A 14,566-nucleotide genomic window follows, 5' to 3' on the forward strand; every position below is an offset into this window, starting at 1 on the left:
CCAGAGCACTTTTTTTTTTTTTTTTTCCTGGTATCCTGAGATTGCAATGTAACTGTGGGGTTTGTTTGATGGTCTACTAGGGGGCAGTAGACACATTATTGGCCCCCAGTAGACTTTGATACGAGGGACATGGATCACTATAGTGTGGTGTTTTGATAAGTTACCTGTTGTTTTCTATGTATTAAAGTCAAATTATCAGTGAATCCTACAAAATGGTGCATTTTTGGTGGTCTATTGGGAGACAGTAGAGACATTGGACTTTGTATTGGGGGGCAATAATATGATTATTGGGAGGCACTAATATGATTATTGGGAACCAATAATATGATTATAAATTGATCAATTGTGCCTGTAGTGTATTCATTTTGGTTTTGGGAGTTCATATAATTCACTGGACGGCAATAACATGATTATTGGAGGCAATAATATGATTTTTGGGAGGCAATAATATGATTATTGGGGGGCAATAATATGATTACTCGGCGATTCCTGTCACCGGATTCCGGTCACCGGAGTCCGAGGCCGGCCACTAGTCACCGGAGTCCGGTCACCGGAGTCGGCGGTCGGCCGTTGGTCACCAAAGTCCGGCAAGGGGGAGGATGATTTCTCCCTCTAAGTGAGAAAGAAGGAGAGGGCAAAAAAGTCCCAAAAATAAATAAAAAGAAATAAAAAAGAATTAATTGGGTAAAGGGGAAATAATCCCTTAGAGTGTTTTGGGTAAATGGGGTTTTTAAACTCTTGGTCGAGCAAGTGGACAATTTTTAAGCTGAAATTGGGTAAATGATCATTTCCCAAAAAAAAAAAACTAAGTCAAATCTCACATAGCAAGACTTTAACAGGCCCAGCCGTTTGCAATTACTAGTCCCATCCCCACAAGAGAGGAACAAGCCAATGCAAAATTTACAAAAGAAGACTACAAAAGTAAAACAGAAAATTGCAGCAATGGAAGATGACCAAAAAAAAAAAAACAGTATGAAGCCGCAAAGCAAAAAACCAAAAAAGATGAATCCTCAATCTTCTAACTACGACAAGAACTTTTCATATAAGAGGAATTAAGCAATAAGATAAACAATGGACTCCTAAATCGATTAACCAAAAGGACAACTTCAATTTAAATTAGGGAAAAGAAAAACTAGAAACAAATAAATTGAGATACAACTTGTACATGGATTTAGTAGACTCGTACGCAAGTTTTTTTTCCTTTGTTTATGGCATTAACTTTCTGCCTTGCTCAATTGCTTGCTATCTAAGAGGAAGACCATCAAATTAACCATTCTCATATTTCATCAAATATACACTGAATAGCTGCAAATTAAGGCAAAGCCATTGAACAGTAACGACGACCAAGACAATCGAGGTATACATGCATAGCAACAAATTTAAAGAAGAGTTTTAGAGAGAGGATGTTAGACACTTACCCACAAAGAAGAGTTTCATAGAGAACTGATAAGAGAGAAATCTAAATGTATAAAGGGTGAGGAAATCATTCGTCACTGAAATGAGACTTTTAGCGAGGAATGCTCACATTTGTCGCTATTAAATTTGGCGGGTCTTATACAATTTTGCGCCAAACTAATAACGACAAAATCGTTATTTTCTCGCTAATTTTTTTTATTTTTTACAAGAAAATGGTTTCTTGCAGAACAAGAACTCTTAACGAGGAAACTGTAGTTTTGTCGCCATTGAATTTGGCAGGTCTGACACAATTTTCCGCCAAACTAATAATGAGGAAAGTGTAATTTCCTCGCTAATGGCTTCTTTTAACGAGAAAATTATTCCTCGCAAAACACTGACTTTTAGCGAGGAAACCATAGTTTCATCGTCGTTGGATTTGGCGGGTTTTACATAATTTTCCGCCAAACAAATAATGATGAAATCTTTATTTTCTCGTTAATTGCTTCTTTTGATGAGGAAATAATTCATCGTAAAACATGGACTTTTAGCGAGGAAACCATAGTTTCATCGTCGTTGAATTTGGCGGGTTTTACATAATTTTCCGCCAAACAAATAATGACGAAATCTTTATTTTCTCGCTAATTGCTTCTTTTGACGAGGAAATAGTGCATCGTAAAACATGGACTTTTAGCGAAGAAACCATAATTTCGTCGTCGTTGAATTTGACGGGTTTTACATAATTTTCCGCCAAACAAATAACGATGAAAGTGTATTTCCCTCGCTAAATGCTTCTTTTGACGAGGAAATAGTTCCTCGCAAAACATGGACTGTTAGCGAGGAAATCATAGTTTTGTCGTTGTTGAATTTGGTGGGTTTTACTTAATTTTCCGCCAAACTAATAACGACAAAATTGTTAATTTCTCGTTGAATGTCTTTTTTCGCAATGAAAAAATTCCTCACTGAAGTCTCCTATTTCCTCGGTAATAACATGATGATTTAGGAGACCAATTTATGGTCACCTTTAGTGATGAACTGAAATATTCGTCGTAAAAAGTGGTGTATAGTGAGGAAAATATGTTTCTCGCAGAAAACCTAATGACATTTAGTGAGGAATCAACATATTCCTCGTAAAAAGTGACATTTACTGAGGAAAATAAATTCCTCGCAAAAAACTTGGACGCTAAAAAGACTTTCTGTTGTAGTGCGCCCAGCTCGATCGATTAGCCTAAAATATGAACGGTATGGAGGCGGCCGCCCAGGCCGATTTTTAGAACCTTGCTCAAAATACATGTACTATTAATTATGTAGTATATTGAGTAATGTTCATACTATTATGAAAACTTTTATGTTTATTTCTTAATATATATGTGTATTGAAAACCATAGTATATAAAGCTAATATTTAGATAATCGGTAGATTCGGTATTTACCAAAATCAAACCAACTTTTTCGGTAATTTTTTATTTCAGTTTTATCGGTCTCGGTTACCAAAAAGTAGGTTTACCAAATCTAAAATATCGGTTGGTATTCGGTCGGTTTGGTAATTACCAAACCAAGTGGCAGCCTTAAGCCCAACCAACACTCTACTTGGATCCGCCCTTGCGGGTCAATGGCTCTTAATAAGAAAGATGAAGAACAACAAATTTGGATGGTGATGGATACACGCCATTGCTTCAGGACCTTTCGTAAGTTTTGTTTCTCTTCTACCGTTGAGGTTAATTTATCCTTTGTTTATGAAGGGTGCATGAAAGGGTTGTGTAAGGATTTTGGTTTGTTTATCCATGGTGTGGAGGGATGTGATCTGTTTTTTGTGCAATGTTGGAGGCTGCACCGCTGGTGGGTACGATGGCGGAACTGTCTATCGCCGCTGCTAGGGAAAGTTATGATACTGCTGTTGTCCCTAGCTAGGAGTTCTGAAAATTCTAGGGTTTCTAGAGACCTAGGTTTTCTGACCCTGGTTGCAGCATCACAGGCTATCCAACACAAGAACCAAGCTGTGTTCTTCTCAAAGCACCTGAACTCTGGCCTGCAGACTGCCGGTTTGTTGAAGAAACTGATCACACCAGTGTTGCCGGTGGTGGAACCAACACGAAGTCTTGTGGGTGCATCTTTGGGTGCTCAGTTTATTTTGGCGTGCAAGAGTGGGGTATTGCCTACACCGATGATTGTAAAAAAGGTGATGGAGCTCAGTGGACAAAAACGTACTGTTAAGATGGCTATACTGAGGCTGGAAAAAAAAGTGCCTATTAGCTCTCCCTATAATCGACCTTCCTGTGACTGAGGATATGGCGCTCTCATTACCTCAAGTGCAGGGTCGTTTGACTATATATATGTCCTAAGAAGATGAAGTTAGGAAGGCCCAAGGTTTCTAAAAACAAAATAAAGAATGCAAAGATGGATGGTGTTGAGGTGATGCCTCGCTCCAAGGTTAAATTAATGTAGGAAGAGGTTTCTAAAAATGCTCGAGGAGGAGACTATGGTGGAGCCACTCCTTATGGACACTACTAGAATTTTGTTCATAGACATCAGTCCAGAACCGATGTTAAACTAATTTTCGACCGATGTCTTAGTGGATGTAGAGAAAGATATAGACATCAGTATAAGCGCGTTTTTAACCGATGTCCCAGACAACAACCAACATCGATTCTAAAAAACAAATCGATGTATAATCGTTATAATCATCATATTTTTGTATGTTAGCTTTGTCTAATTCTTCATATTTTCACATTTTATGCTTAATAAAGTATATATCGAACAATACCTACGTGAACATTTGCATCGATTTCTATTTTCAGAACCGATGTCTAGTACACTTCTATACATCAGTTCCCATGATTATTGTTTGTTCGTGGCCATTTTTACATGTAGCTTGGCACATTATTTTCTTAGGAACGATGTCTATATCTTTAGGCGTCATCAGTTTTTTTTTAAGGACTGATGTTTCATTTAACACAGCACATCGATTTCATTTAAGCTAAACGATGTTCAATGGTTTTATGTACATCGCTTGCTTTTTCTAGAACCGATGTGTTGCTTCATTGTAGACATCGCTTTTGTTTTGTAAAATCGATGTGCACTGGTTTTGAGTACATCGGTTCTGCGGACACGACTCGATACATTAATAATCATAAGACATCGATTTTCATTTTGATACTGATTTCTAATCTCTCAAGTGACTTCGTTTTCCTTGGCATTACTGTTTTGTTATGCTTTTATATACTTCACTTCATTTTGACAAGCGTGATGAGCTAAGTTTGCATCTAGCTGCTGCTGGGAAAAGAAATGCATTTCATAATCATCCAAAAATTGGGACTTTCCATTAATTTTCTTTCCAAATTCATGATTGAACATATGTCACAAAAGAAAACCCCAAAACCTACAAAGGATAGCCTAGAAACATATGAGCAACAATCTACAAAATTTCTACACCAAACTTTGCTTCAAAGCAAAAAGTAGCCTTGCTCAAAATTCATCTTGGTAGTCAAGTGCAAGAGAAATATGTATTAAGCTAAAGGTTCACATGAAGTGAAGTTAACAACGGTAACCAGACCAATGTGACTAGATCACCTTATCAGGCTTGCCCATCCATTTCACTTCACACCCTACCTCTTCATATTTGGCAGCCGAATATTTCATAACTTGTAATCCAAGGCCCTGCAAGAGAATGACAAAGTCAGTTTCACAGTGCAACATAAACCTAATGACAGTGATTTCTGGTATTACTAAACTCAACAAAAAGAAATACCGACATGACTGAACTTAAAAGGTACTAAAAAGGCAATGAATCTCAATACACATAATTCACATCGGAATACCAAGTGAGAATAAGCATGACCACTTTACCTTATCACTATCATCTCTCATCACATTAGTGGTCAAAGCCATCAACTTTTTCTTGCTACGCTCTGGCATTTCTACCAAGCTAATCTGCACAAAACCCAAGAGAACCAAATGCAAATGCAAATGCACATCAATATTCAAATCAGTATTATGCAAAGATAGTCTCGATAATACTCAAACAGTTCTAAATCTGCACAGAAAATACTGAAAATTTCCACTCCAATTAAGATGCATGATGCCTCACCCCTCCTTGTCCACCCCTCGCTCATCACGATAAGTAATCTAATTGGGAAGATACGAGAGAAAACAAAGAAGGATTTTATACACAAGTTACAACCATGTAAACATTATAAACGAGAAACAGTATGCACCAACACCCACCTCGTCGTCTATATAGTCATTGTTTTGCAATGCATAGAGCCAGAAGTTAGGCACCCCTTTCTCTGCCAAAATACATAACAGGATAATAAATAGTGATGATATAAATAACAAATTGTTAAAGTTAATGAATATATAAAAGTATCAAAAGTGTACCACTGACAAATGCTTCCTCTTCAGAGTCGCTACTAACTCCATCTGCTTCAGGATCAATCACTACACCAATAACCTTAACACACGTACAACACTTTTGGCACAACGAAAAAAAAAAAATTGTTGTGTGATGAAGGAAAGTGTGACAGGACCCGCCCCAGATTTCACCCTGAAATCCGAAGTGGCCCTGCGGGGCCCACTTTAGAAGAAATTCTACCAAAAATTTGGCAAAACTTCCCCTAAAAGTAGGCTACCCAAAACCTGTAGGAAAGCATTTACTCAAATTTTGACCCGAACAAAAAGTCAACTTTTAGGGCCACTAAAGTTGCTGAAAAAGAGTAAAAGTAAAACAAATTACCGTTTACTGTCCAAATGACTAGTAAACCGGTGAATTTGGGTTCGGGACGTTACAAAGTGAATCAGACAACACGTTTACTAAACTGACGTTGTATAAGGTGGTTAAAATTCTGAAGTTTTTATCTAGGAGGTCATTGCACAATGGTTACAAGATTATTCTGTTGTGTGAATAAAAAAAAAATAGTGGCAGATTTCCCTCCTAGATCGACTCAAATTTAGCTCTAAATTGGTACTACATCCTACAACAGCATAGTTATATCTGTTGTATGAGAGTAGCATGCAAAATATGATACAACCGTTTTTTACCTTTTGTTGTGTGATCAAGAGGGAAATGTCTGGATGTGCCTATATTTGGCCCAAAATGGCACTCAAACCCCCCCAAAACCTACAAGTTTTGATTGAGATATACACCAGATTGATGATCCCACAACCAAATGAGTTATTTGTGTTGTGTAAATGGGCACCGCCTAACATATTACTTTGGTTTGCATATGAGCGGGAACTTTTCCCTCTTTGGAATTGGGTCAAGTTTAATTTATTCAAAATCAGACAACAAAACTTGGTCTATATTGTCTGATTCATATTAATAGCACGTGTTGGTACAACTTAATAATTAGCTAGCAGCTAGGTCTATTGAATGATATTTGCCGTCTCCCACCAACACTTAGTCAAAATAGCAGTTTCCTCAACTATCTTTCTTCGAGCAGCTCTCTTCTCAAAACACCATCGATCTGATCTAATCAAAACACCATCGATCTGATCTCATCAAAACACCATACATGGGTCTCTCAGCAAAACACCATATGCCATCAAAATACATTTCGATTAAAGCTCGACTGTACTTATCCATCACTATACTCATTGATTAGGGTTTCGATCCATCTGTGGGTTCTTCGTACTGGGGAGAAGATAGAGGAAATTAGAGTTTAAATCTAGACATCGAAATTCCGGAGTTGAAACTAGGGTCCATTTGTGGGTTCTTCAATTTGGGGGTTTCTCAGCTATTCTTGGTGAGTTAAATTTTGATTTGTTTTGGTGAAGAACTGCATTTTGTTTGGTTTTTAATCTCGATTATAACCAGGTTTGTTGGTTATTCATTGGCTTAGTAGCTTCAAAATCTGATCTTGCTTTGCTTATTTGCTTTCATTGATAGAAAGAATCTTACTTTGTTCTATGCGCAGCTGGTTTGCCTTATTTGCAGAGAATCTGCAGCAGACCATCTTCTCCAACCATTCCAAGGCCTTCTCATCACTACTTTCAACAATTGGTAATTGCAATTTTTGTGCTTTCTATTTTGTCTGTGTTATCATTTACCTATTTGTAGTTGAAATTTGAAATGGGTTTTATTGTGGCAGGGAATTTCGGTCTTGAGGAACTTACTTGCAGAGGAACCAGTTTCATGTCCATTGACTCCACTTTTGATTACATAAATTGAGAAGAAAATTGGGTTTTGTAGGGGATGTGGGCAGCGTCTACTTCAGGCCCAACCATCCTATGAAGCCACATCGGCTATGTACGACCCATCACCTTGTGCTCTCATATGATCTCCACAAGAAGATGAAAATTTATGTCAGTTATCTAATTTTGTCATAATACTAACTCGATCTTAACTGCTTCTATTTAGATTGTTGAGGTTTGGATTTGGTATTTGGATAGCCTTGTTGATTATTCTCAGCGGACCCACAAGGCATATCTGGTGTAGTTGGAAGAAGCTGTAGACTCAGTTTGACTGGTGGAGTGAGCTTGACAACTATTGTTGGTATTGATTGCAGGAGCTAGACTTGTGAGTATTTTGAGCTTGACTATTGAATTTGTGGAATGCTATTAAATATGTTCTGAAGCTTTAATTTGTTGAAATCTATTGTTCTATGCTTCATATATCGTGGTATTCGATTAATTTTTGGTATAGTGTCTTAGCAAATGGGTTTGCACATTTCTATTATGCTCTTGGCTCATGTTCTCTCCAGTATGCTCAGGTGAACTCTAATCTTCTATTTCTTGGATTCTTTTGGTTCTTCCTAAAAGTTTCGAGCTTGAAATGTATCCATATCAAGAAAATTAATTAGTGTTTGTTTTTTATTAATGTGTGTGTTCTATTTGTTTTTCCTAGTGGTGGGATTACATGGTGACTCTAAAGTGAGAGCAGTATATTTGGGAGGGTGGTTGGTAGTGGAAGGTTGGATCAAGCCTTCACTTTTTGATGGCATTCCCAATGGAGATATGCTTGTGAGCATCCTTCCAGAAATTTCTTTTTGATTTTCAGAATGGTTGGAGTTTTTCTTTTCTGGGTTCTCATTGTTGTTTCAGCTAACTCATTTGTGGCCATTGACATTAGGATGGAACAGTGGTACAACTAAAGTCGGTAACTTTGGATAAGTATGTCTTTGCAGAAAATGGGGGAGGGGCCAATTTCTCTGTTAGTAGAGATGTTGCATCTTCATGGGAAACGCTGAGGGTAAGATGCTCAATCAATGGTTCCAATTCTATTGGTTGTTAGCCGATTATTTGGAATTGAAGGATCTGTCATACTCAACAGGGCATGATCTGCGTGTTTCTGTTTCTCGATTAATTTTACACTTTCTGCAGGTTTAATCCCAACATAGTAAGCAGTTTAGACTGAAGTTATCAGTGCAGTTGGTTGTCTATGCTTAATTTATTGAGTTTTTTTTTTTAATTTCTCAAAAAATGCTGATTTATTTTGTTCACTGATGACCTTTGTTATTAATTTATTATCCAAGAAAATAAATTGTCAGTTTATTTTACTCCTGGAATTCACTCTTTTTTTCATACTCATAGAGTGGGATGGAAGCTTAGGTTCCATTTGTTTCTGCAAGACAATGAATTAACATAAGTCTTGGCAGGTTTGCCTCCTTCTATATCGTCATCCTATTATATCTCTATAAGTATTTTGTGCGTATATTGTAACTCTTTTTATCTTTATCTTCCAGTTGTCTTCCTCAAAAATGCTGAAATTGGCTATTTGCTTTCCTCTGATTTTGATATGATGGCTTAAATTATGTTATAGATGCATTATAAGTTACACCAATATGCTCTGATTTTTCCAGTTGTCGAATAAGTCTATACTCTATGGAGTTATGGTTGTCGTCGTGGATTCCGGCGGTCGGATCGATTTGGGTTGCTGGCTCGTTGTCATCAGGATCCAGTCCTACCCAGTCTGTGTGCTGGGTTTTCATTATCAGCCTGTGTTGAGGAGAAAGGGAGATTCTGGGATAGCCCGCCCAATAGTGTTCTATTGGTTTGTTCCTATTCTAGTAATTGCTACTTATTTTGGTCCAATTTGCGCGAGCAGCGGCTCAATTCGATCTTGGTTGTTGAATCTATTGACGCGGCATTCTCTCTTTATTGGAGTGAGGATTGTGGTGTTAGTCTTTAGTTGTTTGTTCTTTGGTGTAAACCCTAGTGGGTGCTGTGATTCGGTGTAATTGCAGTTTTAATGAATGAAGTTATTACATTAATCAAAAAAAAAAAAAATATGCTCTTACTTTTTTTTATTCATCTATCTTAAATTATGTCCTTTGCTTATCAGTCTAGTGGATGTTATGTGTCTGTTTTGCCAGTGGAGGATAAGAGTTTGAATAAGTTGTTGGAAGTAGAGTATTGCTTGATCAATCCTCAAGATAAGGAGTCTCAAAAGTTGTTGGTACTTGGCGGAGCTCCAGTGCTATTGTCAATTTTAATGGTTCTCAAAATGTGAGTTATCAAAATCCAAGTTATTTTGGTTTTGTGTGTATGATCTGCATGTTAATGTTATGCTGAAATGAAACTCAAATCCTTGAATATATTTGTGCCATAATTCTTCTTTGGTGCTATTTTGCTTATATCCATGCATGATATGGTGCTATCTACTCATTAAGCTTGCTGTAGACGTTCAAGTACTTATTAATTTGTTTGTTTATACAAACAAATTAGCTGATCCTCAGTTTAGTATCTGTGTATATATAGTAACAGTTAGACCATTGAAATTGGATTATAGTGTGATTTCCTTCAATGTAATTTTTTTTTTTGCTTATCTATCATTGATATGTTGAGCTCGATAGTTGGGTGATATTTTGTACACTTGTTCCTTTCTCTTCTCCCAGGTATTTATTTCCTCTATCTATAATATCTGCTTTTCATCTAATTTAGGAATTGTTAATTTGCTGAGCATTTTTCTTCTAGTATTACCGATATTGGCTTATCGTCTCTAGGTTCAAGTATATACAAGCATTTGATATGAGTGGCTAAGCTTGTTTTGATATTCTGATTCTTCCCGCGTTTGACACCCAAGCTGAACCAGTGGGGCATTTCATGATTTTCGAAAAACCTATACTTCTTGTTTTACTCTCAGTTTTTGATATCTTAAAGGAGACTCTTCAATGATCATTTTGAACATGGTTTTGTGAAAAAAGGAGTTAAAATGAGATACTTATGCTATTTTGAAGCTACTGCACTGTTTCAGGATTTCTGCAGAATTCAACATTTCAGTCACTTTGGATTCTTGTTTGGCCATCCATTTGAACTACGAATAGCATGAAACTATGCAAAATAGTAGCTTTGCATGTCTACTTGAAATCTGGAAAGTTGTGCTTAAAATCACTGAAAGAATAGTTGGTGGTGAATTTTTCTTTCTTGTTACCAGTTTTCTGAAATTGTCTCAAGCTTGCAGCTTGTTGTTACTCTTAGAATGCTTATGAGTATGTTTGTAGGATTTTGGGTATTTCTGGCAATTTTTATGGTTTTAGTTCGTGTTTTTTCGACCTAGAAATCAAACCCTTTTGATTATTTTCTGTATAACTGTTTTAGATTTGAAAGGGGTTTTCTTGGTCTTCATAGATGCATATAAACTCGGTGCATTTTTAGCTGTTCTGGTGCTATACTTGGGGAGTTTAGTTTGTTTTCCAAATTATCCTTTGTACTATAAATGAAATTTTAATCATTCATGCTCTTTTTTTCCTAATGAAATTACCTTCTACTAATGTTTACCTTTTAATATGTTTTGGTGCATTTTTGGGTTTGTACCTTATACATGTGTTATAAATCAACTTCACTTGACCCTAAATCTAATGTAAGTTAAGCGCTTTCTCTCTCATGCTATTTAGATGATGCACTTTTCCTTCTCTATAGATAGACAAAAAGTTGATGGTTTGATACTGACTTGTGTGTTGCTTTCTTTGCAGATCATATTGTTCAAATAAAGGATGGTGCATAGTTGGTGCTGGGAAGGCAGGTGGAGAGCTAGATTTGATCTCACATCCCACCACTTCCTGATATTAGTCTTGATTTCTCTCAAGTATTATGTACCAATTCATTATCAAAGTACTAGGTCGATCATTTTACTTTTGGGTTTAGTGAACATATGCCACTTTGGCTTTTAGGTTTCATGATTTTGTGGAACAATGACTAATATGAATGCATCTTGGTGGATCCATTTGATGATTTGCAGTGTGTTTTGTTTCCAATTGATCACTGTTCATTAGGTAAAATGGAGCTATGCTCAAAATATAGCAAATGAAATTGATCGTACAACAGTTTTATAGTGTGACAATCCAACGTTGTCTGAGTACACAAAACTGTCCATTCACTCAATACATTCATTACATATCACACAATGGTTTTAAAGAAAAAATGTCTTCTCATTTTACAATCACACAACGATAAAAACTGAACTAATGTTGTCCAAAACCAATTCACACAACAAACATACATTAAAACTGAAGTGTGATAGTATATCAGACGGCGGTGACATCAAAGAACACGTTGTCTGACTAGGCTTTCCAACAACAGTTTGAAAACAAGTTCTGTTGTATGAATGATGCATCTGCCATGCTATGCAGCAGCTCTGCCTAGCATATGCCGAGAGAAGACACAACGGTGATAACGAAAATCTGTTGACTGATTGCATATCATACAACGGTGTTGCACCGTTGTGCAAATTTTAAACACACAACGCTCCGATACACAACGGTGAGCGTCCAAATCAGACAACGAATTTTACCCGTTGTCTGTTTCATTTTTTGGTGTAGTGAATAATCTCTCCATCTGCTTCATCATTTATGATATTGTATCGCTGTGAAGTGGAGTGACAATTAACTTTATCTTTAAAACAGAAAAAAAGGTATAGAGATGACACAAAGATTGATACATTGTATAAATTGTCTACATACCTGTGCGTACAAAGTTTGACATGATTGAAGATATTTTGCTTGAATTGATGCTCTATCCTTGTCAAACTCTGCTTTCAATGTATCATATTTTTCCTTCAAGTTGAGAAAGCATCAAGGTATTTCAAATGCAAACTTCTATAAAATGATCATGTAATGTAACAGCGTGAATGATCAAGAAGTCGCAGTAAACACACCACAAGAACTATAATATGGATCAATAAATAAAACAAAGTTGTAAAGGTAGTTGCTAGATATTAACAAAAAACATAACATACTAATTTGGAGTGCAGACATCCAAGCAGTGTCTCTCAATTGTAAATAATAATCATGGAAACATATCAAACTGAATAATGCAATGTCCAATATAGTAATACAAATTTCAGAGTAAGGGAGAATAGTACCTGGATCAATCTTACACAAGAATAAAAACGTCGAGCAATAGCAAAGTTCAGAAAATCTGTCTATATTGAGACCTCAATCATACTGTAGCTAATAACAAAGTTCAAGCATTTGCCTGTGGGTAAAACCTAAGTTATGAGCTCACCCAAAGAAACAATCCCTTTCCATCTCGTCTTTCAGATTTATGACCTGTTAAGAAAAATGAAATATAAGAAATTGTGTGTACACAGTCAATGAGTCAAATAAGGAAACAAATTTAAATATGATGACCATGTTACAAAAACCTCACCTCAACAGTATCTTTCATATCTTTCAGGTTCTTTGGGATTTCAGGTGGACTGAAAAAGCCAAAGAAGCTTTTATTAGTCATTGGCTTAGCTTTCTTTGATCCCTTCCCAGATATCTTATCGAGCTTCTGTGTCAAGCATTTTTCTGGATGCCATGCAATCTCTGTCCTACAGAGCACCAGATGCCTCAAAAGATTAAAGTAAATACAAACAGCTGCCTTCCTTGTCTCAAATGTATAAAACAAGAATCTTACCCTATTACAGGTTCTAGAAAGAATTCATCTTCATCATTCATGTGATACGTCTTGGTCAAGACAGGGTTTTCAAAGAAAGGGTTAGTGTGAAAATAGAATTCAAGTCTGAACCCTTTCTGTATCCTGGACCATTTAATGTCTGTAAGCTGCTTGAGAGCTCCTTCATCTTGATCCGTAATCTGATACCAAGAGATAAGATAAAAACAATTCATATTCAACTACAAACATTCAGGATAAGAAACATGATGAAAAACTTTATGCACAAACAACAACCTGAGCATCTAACGTGGCACGACCTTTTAAAGCATACAACCAGAAATTAGGCACTCCTTTCCCTGCAGAAACACATAATTAACAATTGGAACAAAATCTTTACAAGATGTATAAATAACTGAAGGTCACTGATGTACCTTTAAATGTACCGATTTATGCAAGCTCCACGAAGCCTTAAAACAATCCTGAGTGCTGATAGGAGTCCATATCTCCATAATCAGTCAAACTTACAAATCATTTTCAAACTTCTATCAACATACGCTATCGATTCTAGTCAAATCAAACTGCTAATGTGTTCTAAATCCTGATCAAGCTAAACCCAAAAGGCTCAACTCACTATAATTTCTACAGGGCACCCTAATAATCCACTATAAACTCAAAGAAGGAAATCATTACAAACCAGAAAGCGGCATTGTCACGCCTCTGATTTTTAACACAATTAAAAATCAATATATAACCCCATAATTATACATGCGTGAACGTTCAGCCATCAATACCAAATACCTGAAAAACTTTTTCCCTTTATACAATATACATGTTGATGACCTGAACCCACTATGTCAATATTGACCCGCCCACAGAGTCATATATTACATAAGCTTACGAATTAAATTGTCAACAACAAGATAAAACGTAAAACCTCCTCAGAGTTTACTACAAAGCGAAAGTTATAACAATGGCAAAGCCAATCAAATTTGCTTCCTACCAGTTCTGCTGCCAACAAGATACCTCAGCTTCAGCCACGATTTCCCTGACCTGCAAGATTAACCCCTACATCGTTTGAATAGTGCACCGGGTTGTCACACAACAAACTCGGTAAGCTTTTGCAAGCCCGTATGAGTAACTCAAAAACAACTCACACCAAATCACGGGATAAAAGCCCGCACAACTCACGCCAAAACACGAGGAACATCTTTCGACTCGAGAATAAGGAAACATACCATGCTTCCCAAAACAATACTCTTTTCCCAAAAAGGAAATCACAAAAGTCACACCGTGACAAAATCATATAAATCGTTAACCTAACAATTCAAATATGATTAATCGATCCAACCTGGATAAAACAC

General features: G+C 36.6%; 2 long non-coding RNA genes across 2 annotated transcripts; both read left to right on the forward strand.

Moving 5' to 3' along the window:
• The first annotated feature begins 6,811 nt into the window (after nt 1-6,811).
• Nucleotides 6,812-8,029, forward strand: LOC133720408 (uncharacterized). The gene is made up of 4 exons (XR_009851842.1): nt 6,812-7,132; nt 7,304-7,389; nt 7,478-7,635; nt 7,747-8,029. It is a non-coding gene; the product is annotated as an uncharacterized LOC133720408 (long non-coding RNA).
• A 2,825-nt stretch (nt 8,030-10,854) lies between these two features.
• LOC133720241 (uncharacterized) lies at nt 10,855-11,558 on the forward strand. The gene is made up of 2 exons (XR_009851778.1): nt 10,855-11,187; nt 11,300-11,558. It is a non-coding gene; the product is annotated as an uncharacterized LOC133720241 (long non-coding RNA).
• Nucleotides 11,559-14,566: the final 3,008 nt, after the last annotated feature.

The sequence above is a fragment of the Rosa rugosa genome, chromosome 7 (assembly GCF_958449725.1).
Source record: "Rosa rugosa chromosome 7, drRosRugo1.1, whole genome shotgun sequence".
NCBI lineage: Eukaryota > Viridiplantae > Streptophyta > Magnoliopsida > Rosales > Rosaceae > Rosa > Rosa rugosa.